Here is a 24,413-nt window from a genome sequence, read left to right on the forward strand (position 1 = left end):
CAGCGGGAATCTGAGGGAAACGGGAACCAGAATGACAGAATGAGAACACAGACTTCCAGGAAGTAGAGGCCAGTAAACACGGTTTAAAAATCAAAACTTGGATATTCACACAATCGTTTTCCACAGTTGATTGTGATTTTTCTTTTTTTGTTGTTGTTGCTCATGTATAAAACCAAACATGAGATTTATGGAGGTTTTCATCCCATTCGTTGCTGAAATCATTTTTTTTTTCTTTTAACCAAATCATACTTTTTACTTATAGTTATTGGTTTTTACTTCCACTGTTGAGGTTTCAATTATCTGCATTCATCCATATCAGTTAATTTGAAATCAGATTTGAAAGAAATGATGATCCATAGACTCTAGCTTGATTAGCTCAGTTCTATTTTTGGAGTTATTCTTTAGTTTTTGTTTTTCAAACAGTTTTCTCTTTTTTTCTAATTTCTTTTTAACTATCCTCTTTAAAAATATTGAAAAGAATTTGACAAATATTCACAAAATTAAGTGCTTTTGCATCACACGTTTCGTCCACAAATCTTTAATTAAGATGTTTTAAAAATGTTTTTTTTAATTAATTCAAATGCAATGAATGAATAAATAAACCAGATAATTTATTTATATAATGTACTTTAAGTGAACTAATGTGAAAAAAACAAACTTTTCTGACTCACTCATGTTTAAAATGTTGAAGTTTCTCTCCAAGATGCAGTAAGTCCCTCATCATGACCATATTTTGAAGTTATTACTTTATAAAGTTCTCACCCGTCTTCAACCTTGGCGAGCGAGAGGTTACGAGAGTGTAATCACGCCCAACTTTGTTTGTACAACAAGTCCCTTTGAGGTGGATACTTCCTGGATTCATAATATGCGGTGACAAACCTCAATGCCTGACCAATCACAGCAGAGTGGCCATGCTTATGGTGAAGGGTGAGTTTTGCAGTCCCCAGTTGCTTTTGTGGTTATGACACTATATATTTAAAAAATATATTTAAAAAGAAAATCACTATAAGAGTAACGTAAACTCATAGAAATATTAATTAAAATAAAAATATGAATTGGCTTTGAAGTCTTACAGCCTAAGAGAAGGAAAAAAAAAACCACATAATATTAATATGTTAAGTAAAGTTTTTAGTCTCTGGCCTGTGAGCGACTCACGATAAATCCTGCTGTAAATGCAAATATTTAAGCCGTAATTTATTACACTTGGGACATTTAATCAGTAATGGCTCCTGTACTATTTGTGTAGGTGTTTGGTGAAGTCAGCAGAATTTATGGTCATTGAATTCACGAAGAAAATGTGCAGCCCAAGTACTCGGATATTCCACATTCACGTGCGCCGCACACACCCTCCCTTGAACTCCACTGTACGCTTTTTAAATACACAGAACCGGGCCTCGGGGCGGGATGAAATGAAACCCAGCATGTGTTCCTTCCTTCATCTGGCGTTGAGAAGTGGAGGCTCCATCAGAGACCGGCGAAACCTGAGCGGACAGGAAAACACGAACGCTGAGTCAGGGATAAAAAAACAAGTTTGGTTTAATCCGCCACAAGAGGCGGAAGCCATCGTTGGTCCATGTTGTCTCCGAGAAATATTCGCTATTATTGATCCGTCGTTATAGCAACAAGCCTCGATTTTTAGTGGGCGTCGTGGATCACAATGGCGAACGTAAAGGTGAGATGAATCAGTGAGGTGGAACTCATAAGCTGTAATTGTATTTCCTCACTAAATTGCCCAGAGGAGTAGAACAGTGGCTGGCGGGGGATTAATTCTGTCTAACCTGATTTAAATCCACTGCTTTTCAGCAGTTGATTAATCATCACCTATGAGCTCTGATTTTATGTATCCATTAGGCTTTTAATTTGATTGCCCTGTTTGAGAGACATAACCTTTACGGAGATTACATTACCTGTCGGGGCGACGTGTCATGATGGCGTCCGTTTAGAGAGGTGGTCAAATATCCGCTGAAAAAGGGGGCGAGGAAAGATGGAGGAGGATGAAAGTGTCTCGAACACACTGTTGTGATTTATTCCGGCTACATCCGAGTCTCTGAGGACTCATTTACAAATTGAAATGTATTTTCTAATGAATCCTCTGACCCCTCAGTCCAGTTACTTAACACCCATTAAGGGTTCACTTAAGACCTGAACTCGCACCGACATTAATATTCCAATACTTCTCAGAATTCCTAACCCCACTGAACCTTGTTTTTTTCCCTCTTTTTAAATTTTGCATTGCTTTAAACATGTGTAGAAATGTGGAAGAGAGATGACCATCTTCCTTTTAAACACTTTTGTATGTCAGCTCCCTGATTTGTGCTAATGAATCTGATATTTAATTATTTTCTTGGGGGACATGATAGTTTTTTAAAAGTCATTGAAAAATTCACAAAAACACAACAATCTCTTATGTTCTTTTTCAGTCTCACTGCAATATTTATCCTATTCCATTATAGCTATTGAGCTGTGGCTCTTAGAGAGCTTTAGTCAAATAGTTCAATCCCCTTTCTTCTAGCTCTCCCTGAGATCCCACCTTAGACATGTGGCTTAGTCACCAGCCGTGACCCCCTACATGACAACAAGGGCCCCAGAAAAGAAACGAGTATTACTTTAACCCTATGTTATATCCGGGTCAAGATGACCCAAAGGTGAACAACCTCCCTGGCTTCCATAAATACATATGCAGTGGTGGAGGCTGTTCACCTCGACCCAGAGACGTCACAAGGGATACTAAAAACACATTTGTTTTCGAACTTTCGGTCACCTTGACGCTGAGATGACATACGGGTTGAAGAAATATCTGATGTGTGAATCATGGAAATTAAAACAAATTACATGTACATGGTAGTTTTTATCCCGACATCACAAGCTGTGCCAAATTAAATTTAACATTTCTAGATTTTTATATATATATTTTTTATTTTTATATTTTTACAGTTTTATAAAGATTTATTTGACTGTCAGAATATAACTTTGTTCCTGCTGACATCAGAATCCAAAGTTTGAAGATCTTTGAAATTGAATTCAAGCTTTTTAAGGACCTAGACAAAAACAAAGTTCACACATTGTCCAGTTAATACCTGAAGTGATATTCTTTCACCGTTATACCATTTATATTGAATTTTAAAGGCTTCACATTTTAAAATATTGAATTTAAAAGGCTACAAATTCAAGAATGTTGAATTCAATTTTTATTATTGTAATGAGAATATAAAAATATAATAGAAAAAACTTTGAAAATATAATTTTTTCAAAACTAAGTTATTCAAAGGACATTTTTATGAAATAATTAAATAAAAATAAATTCAACCTTTTCATAACAAAGTACTGAAAATTGTATAATTATTGAATGCTTAACATTTAATAAAAACAAATAAGTGACAACATTCGCAACAATTTATTCAACCATTCAATATTCTGATGGCCTTGATTTACTAAAATCTGCGACTGTGAAGTTCGATTTTCTACTAAAATATTTATCTCTTTATCGCTCCAATTATGTTTTTATGTATTTATTTGATGGCACATCGGTCGTTGCTTTACAGCCTCATGCTTGGATTTTACTGCCGCTTTATGAGACCTGCTGTACGACAACGGACAATTGAATTCGTCCTACATATAAGACGTGATGATGCTTTACATCTTCACGAGTGAGTTCATTGCCGGAAAATCCAACACCTATTTGTTACATTCCAACAACCGTCGTTCAAAACGCGAGACATTACTGTAAGGCCAGGCCCACAGATGCACATCATGGAGAGGCTCCCAGGAGCCAAAACAAAAAAAGGCATGAAACGAGAACTCAACACCGAGGCAAATATGGAGCCAAGCTCCAGGGAAATGTGTACTCATCTTGTTTATGACTTTGCAAATTATGCATTACAGGCAAGAGCCAAGAGGAGGCTTGAAATATAATTGCATTGATTCCTCACTGATGACAATTTATGGTATTTTGCTTGATCCTCCGGGACAGCATGTGGCCGAAGGGCGAAGATCCAGGATATTGTATGTGCTCCGGCGTCGCTTTAAAAGGAAAAAGGAAGACATTTTTCGACAAAGGCGATGCGTTTGTCCACACACACACATTCAGGTCATCATTTCCTTCTATCTATCGTCAAAAAGAGGAAACACACATTGGCACGCCTGCATAACAACAGACCCACACATGGAAGGTTATTGCCTCATCTCTACCTCTGGCTCTTGTTTTCCTGAAGGGCTTCAGCTCGGCTGAAATGTCTGTATTAATGGAATTGTGAATGGGGGGAAAACAAAAGGCAAATGTTGCATCCATTCGACCCGGGCAAAGATAATCTGCCAGAATCCTAAATCATAAGCAATTTTCATCAGGAATTACTCTCTGCCTCGAGCAAAGATGCTCTTTTTTTGTTTTTTTTAAGCTCTCAATTCTGACTGGATGCCTATTTAAGGTTGCTTCAAATGGGAAAAAAAAAGCGATACAACAACCTATTTTTTTCTGTTCCCCAATTTCACGTCTACTCTTAACTCTGGTTCATGACAAAAAATAGCAGAGAGCCAAAATCAATTTCCCGTTTGTCAGCTGCCCCCCTATTGATACAGTTTGGCACCTAATCATCCAGGCCTCTCAGGGGGATGTAGCCATAAAAAGAAAAAAACACATCTACTCTTTGGCTGTAACAAAGGAGACCATGAAATGTTTTTTAAAAACTTTCAACAAGACGTTTAGTAGTTAAAAAAAAAAAGACATAAATTGGCAGTTATTTCTACCATGACTGCCAGAATCAACAACATCTTGAATAGGTTGGTCACTTCATGGGAGCTGACAAAAGTAGAAAGTACTTTGGCCATGCATTTAAATGGAGCATACAAAGGAACCTCTGCAGGGCATTCTTCCTCTCGATAAGCCCCGACGCACCCTATTCCTCTCGCCGCAAAGACAACATGGAACACAACAGAGACTCTCGGGAGTGTCTGATCAAGACTGCCGGGAACATCACGCTACATCTGCGGTGTCATTCTTCACAGATGCAATTGAGCCGATAGGTCTCGTCACGGAGACAACGGCTTTCATCCCTCACTCATCTGGAACATGATAACGGGGGGGGATCTCCTGTGTACCTGCTTTATTTATCTCCATTCTCGTATCTCAACTCTGCGGTGTGTAGCTCTGCATCTTCACAAACACCTTCCTCCTAAAGAGGATATCTCGGGGGGGGCAACATTTCATTTAATCTGTCACCCCTACAGCTTCAGTTGAGACCTTCAGAACGGCATACATACTTTAATGGTGAGTAACGTCTCCTAAAGACTGCCTAGAAATAGAAATCCGGTGCCTTAAATTAGAAACCAAGATATAAATTTATATACTGTAAAGTAGCCCGTTTTGTTTGCTCTTAGGTTTCCATTTTGCAACACGGTTGAAGTTATTTTTAGGATGGAGCTCACTCCTCTGTTTTTCTTAATGCCTGACTGGCTGCCTTTTCTTCAACCTTGGTCTCGGCCCGTCCTCCATCATTCTTCAGACCCAAAGCAACAATTAGGCGTCACTCCAAGTGGCAGTTGCTTGTGTTTGTCCTGGCCTTTCGATGTATGCTCCATTAACTCAATTTCTAGCTCTTAGCTTTGGTGGGATTGGTGTCATGGCCCAAATCCCCTTTAGCACACTCACTCACGCACACCCCCTCTAAACGCCCCCCACCATCCCACCTCCCTGTATTCACGAGTCAACTTCTGCTCCTTGATGCTTTTAGCTTCGCTTGTTTTTAAAACGTCACCTCCTGCCTGGATCCTTAACACGAGAATCTTGTGTGGAGTCGCCGGTGAGTCAGAGGTCAAAACAAGACGAGGTGACTGCGTCTAAATCTATATAATTAAAGATGATAAATGGTTAAATAAAATGTTTTAATTGTATGACAAATGGGCGTTTTTAACAGGGCCAAAGGGCAACTCCTTTACTTTCTGGGAACTACCTTGAATCTGATCTGGAACAATTCTCTGGAAGCAGAACCAGATACCAAAGCCTAATCCAGACCTTTTTAAAAAGACTCATGCTCGATGCTATCAAAGAACAGATTCTGGTTAAAGACTTCTTGTGGCTGCACATTGATTGAAATGTACCTTTATAAAGTCCCCCTGGACCCCCGGCTTGATGTGATATCGGATCATTATTGGGTCTGAGGGTTGGCAGACGGCGCTCAGCAGGTGGCCTCCAGGAATAATCAATTTATCAGCAGCATTAATCGACAGGGACCTCTGCAATATAGACAGCATGTCCTCAGGTATAATCCGATAGATGTCTCGGTTTGCTTTCCAAGTCGGCATGCAAATACAAAGTGCTTAGAGAGCTTGTGTATGTCTGTGCCTCTGCATCCACCTCAGCACTACCCCGCCCTCCCTCCGACTCCTTATTGCGCAGGTGAAGATGAGTTATAGTGGTCGCAGTCAAGCCGGGGCTGATAGATGAAGGTGAACTTGGCATTGGCCTAGTAGAGGCTTTAGAGGACACAGAGGCGACCATCCATCCTGCAAGCCACCTACTTAAACCCAAGCCTTCACTGGAAATTGTGCTTTCTGCTGGATTTTGTTCTGCCCGAGTGTTGCCAATTGGAGAGATAAATTATCCTTTTAACAACCTGTAACACGACGCTGGACGGTAATTGTTATTCAGCTGCATGGCCTTTTGGAATGTAGTTCTTGGGATTTCATCTGGAATGCCACATAAATGATTTAAAATGAGTATTACTCATAATTAGTTGAACAATCAGTGAGTCACATGTTTTCTTTATATGGATAAAGAGTATTGATCTCATGGTACAAACTTCACTTTTCTACTCATTCCTTTAGGGATAGCCACAGCAGAACCTAATTCACACTGATACAGATAATTACCTTATTTTGATCTCACTATTACTGTTAAGAAATACAGATTATTACCACCGGCTGGTGCAAGTGCATCATGGCCTTAGAACTTGGAACTGACCCAGTGTTGAGTGCGAGCTTAGCATCCAGTATTGTCTCGATATGCGACCTTGTCTCTTACAATTCCAGATATTTACTCTAGGTCTCGGATTGCAAGCATTCCGTGGACCTGATCTTGCCAGTGTGTGTTCATGATTATCGTGGCATCTCTGTTGCGGTTGAAATGATAAAAGGAAGATCAAAACCTGACGTAGATGCGAACAAACAGTCAAACATCTAAAGGCGAGATGATTGCATGGTTCTTTGTCCTTGGAACAAATACTAAGACAAACTATGATAGAAAACAGATTTACTGACATGGACTATCTATCTATGTACAAATGGCCAACCATTGAACAATCCATATTAACTCTTCCGTCTCTTTATGGTTCTGCTCTTGGAAGCTGCACTGACTCTCAAGAAGTTTGCACTTCCTATCACATAACTGGAGTCTCCAACCTCCCATGGAGTCCTAACGGTACACACTCCAGTTATACCATAAGAGTTTATCTTGTAACGCTTAAGCAGATGTCCCTTTGCAAGAATTATCAGTATCCCGCTTGGGTTCCACACCTGCTGCTCTGTCAGCCACAGAGATAGGATGATGAGCTGTGCCGATGGCAGGAAAAAAAAATCCAGTTCCACTTCCCTATCCTGCGCACCAAGGTGTTGCCGTCCCCGGCACGGAAAATTACATGCACATTAAGACCATTAGCACTTCAAAGGAGACGGTAGAGTGGCGTCTTTGCATTTACACTCAAAGCACACGGAATTCTGGAGCTGTCTCAATTATAGATTGGCTTATATTAGCCTAGCAGCCAATATTACAATATAACAAATACATTCTATAACGGGTTCCAAATTAATCTGAACAGAGCAGGTAAATGCATTTGTAAAAAAAAAAAAAGTGTTGACTCAGTCATTCTAAGTATCGGGAACCATTTATAACTTTGAGATGTTTTAAGACATTCAGAATCAGAATTGTATATTTTCATTTGATTTTTTTATTAATGCAATTTCCAGTGCCAAACCACCAAATAGGAATTTATTTTGGTATTCAACATGACGGTTACATTATTTAAATGGTGCAGATCAAGAAATGTTATAAAATATTCATGTTATAAGCCTCAGTGTTTTTATTGTGACCCAGGATTTATTTTCATAAGGCAGGTTAACTATATATTCAATACACACTACATATTACCATATTTCTTTCAATGTATTATTTAAAAAAAAATAATAATAAAGTCTGTCCTAAAGATAAATCCAAAATAATATAGGACATTATAAGTTACTTATTTAATTGGAGATGAATTTTAAAAAAAATCTAAATTGCTAGCTTTAGTTCTATAGCTAAGCTACCGTTCAGACAAAGTTTACTTCACTTTGCATTAAGGCTGAATGTAATGTGTTACTAGGTCACGATTGAATTTAATTACCATCTTATCCTTATGATTACATTTTCCCACTTTTGACATTGTAGAACCTATAAAAATACATGACAGAAAGGACACTCGTTTCATGGAAGTCGAGTATTTCCATGTACAAAACTGCTGTTAATTGTATTACACAAGTAAACGTCATTAACAGAAATGTTGACATGTAAATGCAAATGGTGTACCAGCAGTAGGAGAAGGAGTTCAAGGCTCAAGAGGAGAAAGTTATCACTGCTGTCACCAGAGTTGATCCGGGTGTCATCATAGCCGCTATGTTCGTTTAGAATCCATCACTGCAGAGGAAACGTTCCGTCACAGTCACTATGGAAACAGAATCAGGAAGTACACACACACACAGCGCTGCCCAAACAGAGAGGTAGCGAATGCTCCCGAAAATTGAAATTCCTTCCATGTGAAGTGGAGATGTGCGAGATATGCTTGGTTGGACCCGATTGCTCTGCCTGGCTGAAATTATTAACTGTGTGTCTGTTGGTGTCTTCACTTGAGTGTGTGGGTGGCTGTGTGTTTCCCTGCGCGCACATGTTGCCGCGCTCATCGCACGAGTGTAATTTGTGTGAGTCAGTGCGGTTGGAGATGAAAGCATCCTTGGATGTCATGAAATATTAAGGTGCTTGTACTTATCTGGCTCCCCCATCTCGCTCTGTTCCAGCTAAATTGTCATGCCCCAGGGAGGGTCCTAGTCCAACTCGTCCTGGCTTCTATTTTCATCAATATTCGCTTTGGCTACTTTGGACTGTGTCCATGTTGTCGTAACAAGTGTATAACTATAGACAATGACTAAAAGACCGACTTAATAAGTAAACATTAGGATTTAGAGCATCTTCCTCTGGTAACCAAGAATATGGGGGTCACCAAATATCTTCCTCCGAGACATTAACGTGAGTCCTTGTTAGACTTGTTTGTCCAGCATGTTTGCTTGGTGGATCGTGTCCGTAAATGTATTCCAAGCATTTTTCGACCACATTTCGTGGCAGGGCTGTGTCCGGCTGAAAGTGGCGGCCATCTGTTGCAACATTTTCTTTTTTATTAAACCCCATTGGATGGTGTGGATGGAGGCTCTTGGCTAGTTTTACTTTTCGGTGTCTACAAAACGACAAACATTTAGAGATTGTACTCCTCTCTGTCAGAGGGGTTACGAAATTGTGCCTATTTTTTTTTCTAGAACCTCCCTTATTATACAATTCTATGGGAATATAGTGAAAAGGGAAGTGTTAAAGTTTTACCACACAAAGAGATTGTTGTAATAGAGAAATGAGTGACTTGTTTAACCAGGCTGTAAATGCGTTTTTTAATTCGCTTAAAGTATTTATTCTTAACTTGTTGTTTACGTGACTTCCTTCTTTCTGATGCCTGCCCGAGTTGACACTTGTTGAACTGCAGATCTTTGCGGTTACTTGCTCACTTCACTGTCCATTTTTAAAACTTGTCCTAAAACCCACTTTTATTTCAATGCTTTCAACTCGTCATGATACTCTGTAGCTGTTTTAAGTATTTTTTTATTTGTTTAACTTCCTTTTATTGTATTATCTTAGTGTTTTTTAAAGTTAATTTGTGCAATATTTATATTGTTACAGCACGTTGTGTATACTACTTTCGTTTTAAAGTGCTATTTAAATAAGGTTGAGTTCAGTTACACATTTGCTTTACTTTTTAAAGAACACATGTTGCCCCTTCGTTTTAAGCTATGAGTGATTATACTATTTAATTTAATATGATAGAAATCCTTTTTTTTAGTCCAATTATATTTATTCTCCGATAATAGTTTTAGTCCCACCCACTTATTAGCTTGGACTGGTGATTTTCTTCCCCACCAAAAATGCGAGTTAATTCTATTGAAGTTGACAATACTGCCTATTGTCTTTACTTTAGTCCTTCTTTTTTTTTTCTTGGCCCACTTTAAATACCTCACCTCACTGCTCTTCACACTTCCTTAATCTGTCAGAGGAACGAGGAGGCTGATATGAAGGTGTAATTAAGCTTCACCGTCCCTGGAACAAACCATTTCCCCGCTCCCTGACAGCCAACTGTCATCGGGACAATTGTTTTAATTCTATCTTGTCATCGCGTCCCTCAAGTCACCAACCCGTTTCCTATTCACGCCTCCCACTATTGGATTTTGATGGATTGACTTAAGGTGTGTACTATAATTTGGATAACCTCTAACAAGAGAGTTTCTAGGCATTTTTTTTTATAGTTTGATGGAGTTGTCACCAAGTCTTTTTTTCCTTCTTTCCACTCAGTGGGAACTAAGAAGTGTGATGGATTAGAGACGAGGAGCTTCCACGTGTTTATAGGCAGGTCCAAGACAGCCTGAGGAGACGGTTTTTAATCATGTTTGCCTCCTCATTACCCTCCGTCTGCTGCCTTTGTGCTGCACTGGGACGTCGATGGCAGCCAACCTTCCCTCACAGACTTTCGACACCAGTCGTATCGAGAGACCAAGTTAAAGATGATGTTCCCGAAGTATTTTCTTCAGTTCGCTGCCGCATAAACCTGCAAGTATGATGGGGAAACATTGTTCACTGTTTAGAAAAGGAACGTAGCGACCTTGACAACAGCATGTTGGGTACAGACAGATGTGCCTCATCTCACAGGAGACCCGCTGGACGTCTGCCGTCATCCTCGCGACCTCGTCCTCCGTCGCCTGAAATTGTCATTCGTGGCGTCTTCAAGACTCTTAGGTGTCGCATTATGATAACGACATTCACGCGTGACCCCCCTTCATCCGGCGTCAGGGAATTCCTTCCCCGTCACCTCCTGATTAAGTGATCCAGGAGACATTTTTTCCTTCGTATAATTAATGTCCGGCGAGCGCCAATATTTGCACATCAGATTGTGTTACGGTCCAAACCAAATTGTGTGGCTGATTCCCTTTAATCTCTCCTGCCTTTTTATTAACATTCTAAAATAGTGCTGCTTACAGCTGTGAGCGACGAGAGCCGAGGCTAATTGCATTTCAAAGAAGCCTGTTAATGACAATGTTTCTCCGGCTTTCTGCAATTACTGAGCCGACTGTCCACAATTTAGTTTACTCAAACTGTCATTTGCTTAAAAGCTCTCGCTGTACTTCTGGACGCGCCGGCACAGGCTAGCACGCATGAGGAAGCTGGAAGTTCAAAGCTGTGAATAAAATTACCCAGCATGCTTTAAAGGGGCAGGGACAACATGCGGATGTAAGTAAGTAAGTAATATTTATTTATATAGCGCTTTTCTAGACCAGGGTCACAAAGCGCTTAAACAATCAAAACAATACTCAAAAAAGTATATACTTTAAAGATCAAGATAATACTGAGAACAACACAGGAGTTCCAGAAAATCAAGGAAAAGCCTGAACAAATAGAAACGTCTTAAGATGTTTCTTAAAGGAGTCAGTAGACTCCATCAAGCGCAAAGAGAGAGGAAGATCGTTCCAAAGCTTAGGAGCAACAGCCTGTTTGGATGTTTGGATGTGCTTTGAAAGAGAATGTAAAGACAAATATAGCGTCTTTAGCTTCTATCATGAGGAGATTCCCGGATATGGACAAATTGTGACGTTGGAAAAACAATAAAAACCTCGGGGGGCCAAATTAGGCCTGCCAAATCCTGTTGCGAGGCCCACCGGATAATATAATATATAATAATATATAATATAAACTGATAACTGTGAAAATAAAATGTGCAGTTCAAGAGAAGAAGAAAAGATGGGACAAAAAAATGGTGTCTTTTTTAAAGTCAGAATGAGTGAAATTGATTTGATATCCTCACAGTAGAATAAGTTATATTTAGCATTTCCATGCTATGTTGTTAACAGGTCACATGAAGGTCAATCTTAATTTGAACACATGCAAACCAATAAGCTTATTGCTCTGACTTCGTAGCCGAGATCGTTGATACATTATTCATCTCTGCAAATGTGTTTGCATGAATCATCTTAAAATCACAAACACGTTGTCATTATTAATCTCTCTCCTACTGCATGCATTTGTTACCATTTAATCACAGGATAACTGTAGTTATGGAGGATTGTATCAAGTATGATGGAACATGCAAAGGAACAAACTTGTCAAGTCGACACATTCAGTTCAATCTTCTCATAATAATGTCATAAACAAACAATGTAATGGCCTTTTTGTTAAAACAACATCACGTTCGCGTAGGCTTGTCTCATAAAACAGGCATCAATGCACCACGGCTGGTCGAGTGAATCTGTATTGCTCTTCTTCAGGTGCTGCAGTGGCCATTTTCTTCCACTTATCGCTGCTTCTTGAACAATAGTGTATTTTTATTTATATTGTCACATTTTCAACAAGAAAATACTTGTTTTAAAGCAGCAATACGTAGCAGTTTGCTATTTATTTGCTTCTATGACTCTGCACCAATTGTACTTTTGCCGGGGAATCTGTGACTGTCATGTGACCACCGGCATCTGAGTTTGAACAAAATAAAACTCAGTTTTGGTCATTAAAACAGATAAGGTTTAAAGGAATTGCAGGTGCACATTTCTGACTCCTGGGGTCTCCAGAAAACATATTTTCAATCTTGCATTTTGCCCCTTCAAAGCAAAAAAAACATGAAAAGAAAGTTTATCTAGTAAAATGCACTGCAACCTTTGTGTCCTGGAAACATAACATATTTATTTATATATATATATATATATATATATATATATATATATATATAGGTGTATATATATATATATAGGTGTGTATATATATATATAGGTATATATACACAGTATATGATAATCTAAATATGTTGGTATAATCAGTAACTATTTAGAGTAGGAAGTGAGTAAAATATTTTAATTTAAAAGATAATTTTAAATCAAAGTTAACGCTAAACCCTCATAAAGCATTAATTAATATGAGTTTAATATAGTTACGATGTGTTAGAATGAAACAAACACTTCAGATATTGAAAACATTTTTACCTGAATTACTTTTTCCTTCAAGAAGTCGCTTCCGTCATAACATTTTTTTTTTTTTAACAGGCTCATTTCAATAGAAATTAAAATGGCAAGGTTGAAAATCATTGTAAGGGGAGCAGAATCAGCAGAGAGGGATTGGGGGATTGGTGGATGGATGAAGGGTAAGGCACCTACTTTTCATCCAGTGTCTGATACGTGGGTGGCAGTGGCGGCTGATGAATAGCCACTTCAACCGAAGGTTATATGTGAAGCTGCCATGTGAGACTTCAAATGTCCCCAAGAAACGGATAAATAAAACTCAGACTGGAGTGTCAATTTATATCAGCAGCATGAGAGAGACAAATACACGCTCGGCAGAAGTGATGGCGGCGTGTGCAAGTGTACTGTAAAGGCCTCTTTGGATTTAGATTTGTAGTTGTCATTGAACTCATGGTCATGATCCGGAGAAAAAGGATGCAAGTTAATGATATATTTCACCTGCATGGTTAAGTTTTGAAAGGTTTTATAGGCATTCATAGCTACATTCAGTGGTTGAATAGTATATGTCATGGCTGCCTTGGTTCTTTTGCAAGTTTGTGTGTTGTATAGATTTATTTATTTTATTGTGTACTGACACCACAATAAAACCTATATTGTGTTTACAACACTGACACTAAAGGTTCCGATTTTGATAGAGAGCCGCCATTAACACCATAAAACCTAAACCTATTAATGACATCCCCGATCATCCCCTCAACAGTGAGAGATGATGCTTTTTGTGGTCGTTAACTGAGGAACCTGAAGGCCATTAGCAAGAGTCCTGGTAAACGTCCGCGCAGTCTGGCTCAGACTCTATTAGTCTCGCCCAGCTGGAAGCAGAGCTGAAGGTTCAGATGGGTTTTGTTATCCCCGGGCAGTTGCACGACGCTCTTGGCCAGATGACCCTTTTCGCCCAGCCTCTAATATCTGATCAAGAACCATCTGCCGAGCTTGCCAGAGCAACTACACTAACCTCCCCCATTGGTGCTGACCTCTTCAAGGAGAACCCGATGGGACCCCGAGCCTTTTTTTTTTTTTTTTTACCATGATCAGCGTTTGTAAAGCAACCAAATGATGCCTCGACGATTATTTTTGCCAGATTATTTTTAAAAGGGGATTTGGTTTTGCTCAGGTTTTTGTTCTTCTTCCAGTTTCTTGGGATATTTCTGATACCCTGACAATACATTTAAAATTGGAGGGGAAATGTATTTTTTATTTACTCGAGTTGGGCAAATAATTGTCTTTTCCCAAAATATACTAAGACCAAATAAAGTACCTTGACTGCATTGTCAGGACCGAGACAAGACCAACACCTAAAAAAAGTGTATTTTGGATTTTTCAGTCGCATACATAATCTTTTGAGTCTCGTCCAATTTCAGACAAAATGTTTAATGCACCAAAGCTATTAAATGCACTGCACCAACCTGTGTCAATCTGTTGCAGTGGAAAGTATTTGACTTGTTTTAAAATGATTTACCAATATCTTATCTATTTTTTTATGTAAATAGTTGTAATTTGTGTTTCATGAACCACAGTTTATCTTGTTTTATTAGTCATTAATAATGCATTATATAGTCAATAATAGGTGTTGCATCTTGTCTCATTTTCTATTGATTTATAAAAGTCTGTTGATAATAAAATTGATATTTATTGCAGCCTCTTACCAGGCAAGATAAGTGACTAATACAAGACTAAGAAAATGAACAATTGGTCTTGAGAACTACATCTCTAGTCGCAATTAGAAAAGACAAGCTTGTGTTAGTCAGGGTAACTACAAAAACATACTTGAGCTTCATAAAACATAACAGAAAACGGCAAATAAAGAGTCACATAAACAGAAGTAAAGAAAGGATTAAGTTTAGAATAAACACGAGTCGGTGCAAGTTTTGTTTGTGCCATGGCGAACAGTGCGTACTCCTACTGTGTCACTGCACCATTGGCCAGGCCTTGATAACTGTTGGTTAATGGCTAATGTGCCACACAAGAGTGATGCTGCACTTACCGCTTTCATTTTGTTGCTGTAGTGCAGTAATTAATCCAGCTGAACCCTTTGTGCTCACAAAATAAATGCTTTCCATTTTCATTAATAGACAACTCATTAGTACGTAATGAGCAAGAAGGCAGTACTCCCTGTGCAGTAGGTACCAGAAGAGCAAGCGCTACTCTCAACTAATTAAAACATAGCATTCGGTTTTGTCTTTGGTCCTTCATCTCTGAAAGGAAACGTCTTTGTTTTAGCTTCGCCTTGCTCTTAATCCCACTCTATAGCACGTACACGAGTACTTCAAAAACATATCCATGTCAGTCACTCTTGGCTAATGAGTCTTTGTCGCTTAGCAAATGATTTTACAACAGCATCGACTGGTGTTTCCCTCTTTTCAAATGGCCTGATGAAATATCTAGTCACAATTTTACCGGATTTAAGTCTTGTCTTGCAAACTAGGAATCTTCACGAAGGAGGAATTCCTCCACGATGCCTTCCCAGGAATTTAGAGTGTGAAGGGATTATGTTCCGAGGCAGACGGCGACGAAGGGTCACCGAGTCATTCAAAGGATTGCATTGAAGTCCAGGATCTCCTTCAGGCTGAATACCTTGAATACAATAACATGAACGGCAAAAACTCCTCATGTGGGAAGGAGCTCTTTGAAGCTGATCGATTTTTAAAGATTGAAGGATAAAAGGAACCTTTGTGTCCAAAGGGGTTACTGGATGGCGTGACACAACCTACAGTATGTCTTGTTGGTTACTAGGGATATTAGATTTTTAATTCATGTGTACTTACTTTATTACTTACCATGGGAGAAAAAAAATAAAAAAAATTGTTAGATATATTGCAGCTTAAAACCGGATTAATACAGTGCATTTAACAACTAGCTTAAAGAGAAGGAGAAACATCCGATATAATTATAATGTTAAGTGAAATATTTGTATTTAAGGGGTATTTAGGGGTTTTGTACCGACAAAAGAAAACCTTATCAGATACGTTTTTAAAGCTTTTGGAAAAATATCCCCTAAAAAAACAGAAATTAAGTACCTGTAAGGAAACAGGTTTTTAGGGTTACAAAAGAGTAACCTGATATTATTATCAACACCATTGACTCCCATTCTTTTTTTTAATACATTTTCAAACACAAGATGACTTTTTTAACAACCAACTACTATGATAGGCTTAATGCTTCTTTCACTACCTCCCTTTCTTTTTTTTGTCACCCTCTTTAAAACTCATCATCATACTTTCTTCATTTGTCCTTTGATAAGCTTCCCGATTCCTTCTGCTTTCATGACGGGACTTTTGTTGAACCCAATATCTACCGGTAATTAAAAAAAAGGCGAGCTGAAGAGGTTGGCGGCGAGGTCTCAACTTCACAAGGTCAACTTTCTAATGGCTGCATGATTTAATCGTTCTGGGGTGTGCGGAAAAAAGTGAAGGATCAACAGGTAATTTTGAAGGAGAGAGAAAAGTTTCTCAGAGGGACCAGATGTAAATAATGTGATATTTAATCTAATATCCTACATAATGAGTGTGTAGGTGATCCACACTGTACCTTGTGATCGAAAAAACAAAAGCAGATCTCGACAAAAAGGAGAGAAAAATCTGTCTAGATGCACGCAAAAGGCGTTGTGTTCTGATGCGAACATCCGACAGATGGTTCACAATGTGCCAAACTGAGTAAGGAATGCTGACAAAATACATGCTGACAGACACTTATTGTACATTTTCTTTCTGGCAACGCAGCAGTTTTGGGAGTTTGACAACAACCCTGGATTTGTCATCTTATACATAAAAGTTCATCTTGATTCCCTCGTCTCTCAAAAAGACAAGCGGGGGATGCTCACGGAATATCGGATGGCGGCGCGAGATGAGAAAGACAACCGATGGAAGAAACACTTCATTCGCTATTGTTGAAGTTAATGTTTTTTCTACTGCTGCATCAGGACATTGTCTGGGCAGCAAATTAAAAGAGAACAAAATGTCGACATGATTCCTGGAAAAGGATTTTTTTTTTTGGACTCGCAAGCTGTTCTCGAACTTGGATGAAAAATCGTTTTCCTCTGTAGCTTCATTATAGACTTGTTTGAAACTTTGACTAATCGGGGATTTCAATCCATGCCCTTATTCTAAGCTAATATCTTAAGGCTCAAATATGACCTTTTGTATCGACATATCGACCCCTAAGAGTAATACTCCGATCCCTCCTGGTGCTTGTGTCGTTTACATATTTACTGCAACTTTGTCTACAAATCCACATAATCCACTGATCGTTGAAGCGCATTAATCAACCAGAAGTGTTTTGTGTTTTTCTTTCACCCCCAAGCAGCTTTCAAGCTAACTGACATCACTTAGCCCTTCTTCTTCAAGCCTTCCTTGAGAGAATGAAGAGCGTGGACACATTATTGGGCGATCATTCCAGATTCACTTCCGAGTCTTCAATTGTTTTCGCTTGTTAAATAACATTAGAAAAATCAATTCCATCCACACCTTCACGTCCGCAGCTGAGACTCCACTGGCTTTGTGTTTTTCCTGGGAGAACGTTATGAGAGTTGAAGTTTAAGTTTGTAGCTAAAGGGTCTTAATCCAGCAATTTATTTAGAGTTCATTTTAATTGACTCTTGTTGACAGATGTGAAGATATTTTTGGACTACAAGTTTGTTACCTAGGATGCCGACCTTTCTCAGTAAACCTCGCCTCTCGTGTTGGGTTTTTAAGGCGAAAATAAGGGTCTCATTAATGTGTAGCTGCAGTTTTGTGGTGGTTTATCTTCCTTAAAAACTCCCTCAGTACTTCATAGGCAAACACTGTACCTGACCCACCGCTGTAAAACAGTTTGATGGTCACATGACACTCAAAGAATCTCCGGGAGAATCGCCAAGATAAAGCTACTTTGTGAAGGGAGCAGGGGTCCCTTAAACTTTTTCCCCCTTCTCTGATGGGGGGGAGGGGACAGAGTCAGTTTGTAACCGAAAAAGCGTGTAGATCACAAGAATTAAGGTTAAAAATGTGTTGTTTTGAAACCTCTCCTTCACACATTATCAACAATTTATTTGACTCCGCATCCTTTCACAAAAGACACAAAGAAGTTTTCTACTAAATCGGACCAATTAAAAAGTGTGTTTGAGTCAGTACACATTTCATTTAAAAAATAAAAAGTGATGGAAGACTTAAAATACTTTCAGTCCAGTCGGAAACGGACCAAGGCTCTTCTTCTCTGTGTGATAAGGTTGACGGCACAAGGCCTCCGAGCTGCTCCACTAACTCATTATTCAAAGCCGCTCAGATTAGACCGGACCTGCAAAAAAGCACACAATCGGACTGTAGGGGCAACGTCAATATTTCCCCAAATCCACTCTTAACACCGAGCAAAGTCCTAAACACTCTCTGTCCGACGCCTCGCTGTCGCGATACGATAAAATACGTACGACACATTCACGCTGACAATTAGGCAAAGCTTAGGATTAACACGTTCTCGGGCGAGCGTGCCACAAATCCACCCGGATTCAATCATTACTCTTCAGCGTCGTCGCTGTTTGGGCTTTTCGGGCTCATAGCCAGCCGAACAATGTGCTCAAGACTTTGGACAGCAGAATATAAAGCTGTCAAAAAGTGCTTTTATTAATCAAAGCGATGGCCCAAAAGTCATATATATAATACTGAATCATGGGCTGCTCCAAACACTCCTCTGTAAGCACATCGAAGTGTATCAAGGGAGAAGATTTTCCCTGTCAATGAAGGGAACTTAAGTTGAAATTTGGGTGCTTGACATTTACTTAGAGTAGACTGTTCAGGAGATCAGGCTCTTTAGGGGACTGACACAACGTGAATAGGATTTTTCTCGATCTCTCTTTTGTTAAAAACTGAAAATACAACATATTCCTAATACTCACAGCATTTCTATAACATTTTCCTTTTGAATATATTCCCGTCATTATCAGTTTTGAGCGTGTATAAGTCACCGTAGCCTCGAATAAACCAGAAAACTGCATTTTCAAGATGGCCGTTACCACGGCTTTGCTTCAGACCCGTGAGGGACGACATCACAGAAGCTTCGTCCACATTTTAAACAGTCTATATCTGCTCAGCATTAGCATTTGATTCCAAATTTACTCCCATTATTGTTTGTCTGTTCTGTGTGCTGTTCAACCTAGTCCCAGAATTCTGTATTCTATATTTCAAAATGCTAAAAAAGCTACTAGTTCAGTACAAATTTAGGTGTAGAATGTCTTCACTGCATATTTATCGATCTCCAGAGGGGTCTTTTGACAACATTATATTGAATTTAATGTCTAATGAAGATAATATGGAATGGCATGGTACTAATATTTTAATATTGATGCATATATCGTGTGTTGGAGCAGTTTTCAAAAGTACTTTTTTTTTAATTCACACTTCCGCTCGAAGCCTTTGCTCTTGTATATTTCACTGTGAACAAAATGTTTTGCTGTTAAATCCATTCCCCTGACTTTCTTCTCTCTTTCATCTCCAGATACCACGGTGTCGTCAGAAAAAGGTGAGAGAACACTTTTGTATTTTTTTTTTACGATCATAGAGAAAAAAAAATGCCGCTGGTGATCATTTGATCATCAACATCATCTTTTTGTTTTGCTTTCAAAAAAAAGGAAGTTTGATTGCAACGTCAATCACTTCCACCCACTGACATTAAAAGTGAGTTTATGCAGAGAACAAGATCACGGTCTACATTGATGTGCTCATGTTATCTCTCCTGACTCCTTCGTGGTTTCTGCAGTTTTTTAAATGTGAGACGAGGAGAGGTTGGTGTTCGGCTTTGCCGCAAATTGGTGTAAAGGGAGAGCGGTAGTTAGGGTTATATCTAGAATTACATTTGATTACACCTTCACTAAGAACAGCTTTCTTTCCTAAACAATCAATCCTCACGGTAACACTTTATTTCTTGTACGTTTGCTGCACTATTATTGAGTTAGGTTAGAATATTAAAGTACTTCTGGATATAACAACGGTCTGGCCTTCTACACTAGCATTTCTGACATTGAGCCAGAGGGCTTAATTAGATTTCAAGCACACCTAGTTATGGAAAAATCTGATTTTAAAACCTTGGGATTAACAAAAAAAAAGGAATGATTTATGATTTAAAAATGACGCAAATAATTTTAAGAGAAACCCATTTAGATTAAAGGTTTTCCTTGGGAGAATGCAACCCATTGAAGTTTCCCAACCCGCGCTGATATCGGTTTCAGGACCACGGACAGCACCTCTGGATAAACAGGATTATTTAGGGTCACATGTGTCACAATAAACAATGAATCGATGGCAGAAAACCTCAATGAAATGTAATACTTGTTCGTAATCAATGTATTTGTTGCATATTTACACTAATAAAGTGGTCACTCCAGCATTTGCAATACGCTACATTGAAATTAAATTAAATTATTTTGCACTGGAAGTTTAAAATTGAGACAAACGCCTCAAATTCTCTTTTTGAACAGTTGAAAAACACATTTTTGGTGTTTTTTTAAGCCCAGTTAAACTTAACATTTTTCATAACACACTCCGTGTGTGATTTTTTTTTTTTTAATCACCAGTGTGATAAATGCGCAGTAAAAGTCAGTAAAGTTCACCAAACTAAGGGGTGAAAACTTTGAACAAGATTTGTTTATTGGTATGAAAATACACAAATACAAAGAATAGATTTAAATGCACCAGACTATTGCATAAAAATAGAAGTTAAAAAAAAAATTAAAGCAATGGGATGCTCAAGGTCTTAAATGAATGACTTTGATGAATAGTCTATCTTTTTATTTTCTAAAATCTTTTCAATCTCTTTCCATCAAAATCCACTTGTCAGTGATGCATAACTCACAAACACAAGTCCAGGTTTCTACCTACAGTATCTGATGACTATGCAGTGTACAATGCCGTCAGCAGTGCCTATAAAGGTAAGTGATGTGCCTTGCCAAAGCCTTGCTCTCTGATGAATGGGGGAGGGGGCAGCGGCTTGTTTGGTGTATATCATCCCCTCCACAGCCGCACTCACATATGCTCCTGAATGTGCCAAAGATAAATATGTTCCCATCATCCCCGGCGTGAGTTAAGGCTCCCCAGCGTTGGCTAGCTGGTGTCAGTCCTGCAGTCTGACTGTTGTGTGTTCATAAATGTCCAATGCATCTTATTTCAATTTGTTTATTTGGTGGAGATCAACCAATCATTACAAGTATCAGGGCAGAGAAAGCCCAACTAAACGCACTGTTATAAATGATCTCACTGTCGTGGTGGAGCCATCGGTACCAAAGCGCTATTAATCCTCAAGCAAACAATCTTTAAACGACTTTGGTATTAATCCTTGTGGATGAATTTGTCACATATTTTGTTTTTTATTGTCCCTCGGTGTTCATGCATAAATACAAAACCTTTTTTTATAGGGCAAGTCTCATATTGTACTGCAACAGCCAAACTAGTTGGTTTGAGTTATTTTTAAGAAAGTTGCGATTACTGTGAAGTCCATCCTCCTCGGTTTTGTGGCCAAATTTAAGAAATTGTGAGCCGTGTCAGAAAGAGTTTTACTCTGACAGCTATTCCAGATACTTCCCTAAAAGAGGAATAGCTGACTGTTGAATGTGACCAGAAATACCTCAAATTTGTGCTCAGTATCAGACTTTCCGGTTGCAGCGATTTCTTACCAGAAATCCACATCTGTTTTCCTTCTTTTGGTTGTTGTTGGAAGATAGATTCGAGCTAGAAAGCGTGGGCTACATCAAACGTATGTCTCTTGTCACACAAATATTTACTTCCCCTCTTTGATATGATCATCTTTGTAGCAAAGCTAGTCAATATCTTTTAACATGGTAGTAGACATGTGACTTCCGTTTGCAGGTAGAGAATGTGTTGAAGATTGTCATCACTTTCTTTCGTAAATTGTATAATATAATGTGTTTGCCCTTTGGATGACCTTCAGCTAGACACGTAGCTAACAGGGTTGGTGCTCTTTAGTTTCATCTGGGCAATGAGCATTTTGAAGGATTTGTCATTCACTTCTATGGAGGGGTTAACACCAAACGCAAAAAGTAAAGTTTTTTAATTCAAATTAAGTAAGTGAAGAAAGAAGAGAGACAGGCGTAAATTTTGGACGGGTGTGTCAGAAACGGTGGGTGAGTTTTGACATCTATTTATCATTTCCTGCTATGTTAGCATTAGTGTTGGCTTCATTAAAACGAGCAGATCTCTCCTAATAAAGTATATTAATTATGTGATATAGTTAAAAACTGGGTGAAATCATAAACAAATCTTTTGTTTTTATGGCTTGTGAACAATTCCAGAAATAAATGTAAGATTTTTTTATTAAAACAAGTCTGGAAATGTGGTCCATGGCAGAGGTATTCACTGTCCAGGTGCTTTTTGACTAAACAGGTCCTCCTGGCGTTGCTTAAAAAATCCTCTGAGAATAAGATGCAGGAAAAGGGAAAGAGACTAAATAAAGCCAATTGTCAGATGCTAGGCTTCATAAATATCCTCTCTTCCTGTCCTCTGAAGATTCTCTGCTTTGCTGTACAATACTGACGGATTTTCGCTCACTGCCTTTCAATCTCTTCCCCAACACTTGAATGCACTCTACCAAATGAAGAATATTTATGGCACCTGCACAAGAACCAGTCTTGAAGACATCCTTCTTATTTCATTTTCGGAATGCCAGCGATAAATTTATCAAACGACGTGAACTGAAACAGAGTCACTTGTCAAGGGCTGTCCCTGAGGGATGTGTGGTTGTAGTTAAGCCAGCTGAGAGCCCGCGCTGGTCAGAGGGAAGAAAACAGCCTTGAAATGTTTCATTGCGAAAAATAAATCTGTTGGATTTTGTTTGTGTTCCGGCATGTGGGACGCTGAGAGAGGTTGATGTCAATGCTCCGGCGTGCCACCGCCACAGGGAGTAACTCGGTCCGACACCTGGGGCACTTGTTGGCCGACGTCTGGACTGTTTTTTGCAACAGTAAATTGATTTTGTTTTTTTTCTTCAGTTAAACCCATTCAAAATGATCACTCAGTTAAATTTATTTATTTATCTTATCAGCCCTTGACACATTCTTACACTTATAAAATACTTTTTTGCAACAGGAAATATAGTAAATATATGTTGTTTCTCTAGCAGTAAATGGATGGTTCCATACTTTCTAAGCATTGTGAGACGTGGCTGGTTGCCTTGACTAAAGTTGTTGAGCGGTTTAACGTATCGGAGTAACGATATCGTGGGTAATTGGCATGAAGAAAGCCAATTAAAACTTCCCTCAGCAACCGTTGTCCCTGAAAGACCCTCATTTGGTTCCACTCAGACATACCATAATAGTCTCACTCCTCTCAGCACTATAACTTTTTTGAACGACAGTGAAGCTGGTCTTTTGCCGCGTTCCCTAAATTAATATTTGACTTTTATTTTCCCATTTGAATTAATGAATGAGCGCTCAGTTAGACTGTCAATGCCAACTTATTATCTGATGCAATGATTGGTGCCAGGTTTTTTTTCAGCTGGTGCTGAACTTTTCCAGAATTTCTCTGTTTTCCTTAGTTATTTTAACATACTTCAAATTGTATACGTATATATTGCTCTTGATGTCAGTACTATATTGCTCTATTACTCATTTAACCATCTCCAAATATGTTATTATCTTTCCTAAGCTCGTTTTCTATCAATGTTATTTCTTCAATTACTATTTTTTAAAAACATTTTTAGTAATGATGGGCTGATGAAGCTTTGTGAAACGGTGTCATGTTGTTAAGAGGTCAGTAGGTGGCGCCATCAGTTTAAAAATGATGTATCATTAGAACAGTTGTTCAAAACAAAGGAAAATAGTGCAGAGTAGCCATCTAGTGGACTCTGAAAAATACTGACACTGCTTCATCAGACCATCACTACTTTTTAGCATTTGAAATATCATTGGTAACAATGAGTTTACTTGACCAGCAGGTGGCAGCACACTTTCGTGATGATAAATCCTTCAAAATCAATTGTGATTCCTGATGGAACACCAACACAATTTAGCTATTTTTTGCGCGTACTGATATCATTTTTTTAATCTGGTCCCCCTTTTAAGTCATATAATTGTAGAAAAGCACATAACCTCATTGTTGGGGGTT

General features: G+C 38.7%; 1 long non-coding RNA gene across 1 annotated transcript in view; it reads left to right on the plus strand.

Moving 5' to 3' along the window:
* LOC148059618 (uncharacterized) overlaps positions 1–19,821 on the plus strand; it is a 75,008-nt gene extending 55,187 nt beyond the window's left edge. Inside the window, exon 3 of the long non-coding RNA XR_015709437.1 lies at positions 19,798–19,821. This is a non-coding gene — a long non-coding RNA (uncharacterized LOC148059618). The remainder of the gene's footprint in view (positions 1–19,797) is intronic.
* Positions 19,822–24,413: the final 4,592 nt, after the last annotated feature.

Source organism: Callionymus lyra, chromosome 19 (genome assembly GCF_982586985.1).
Source record: "Callionymus lyra chromosome 19, fCalLyr1.hap1.1, whole genome shotgun sequence".
Lineage (NCBI taxonomy): Eukaryota > Metazoa > Chordata > Actinopteri > Syngnathiformes > Callionymidae > Callionymus > Callionymus lyra.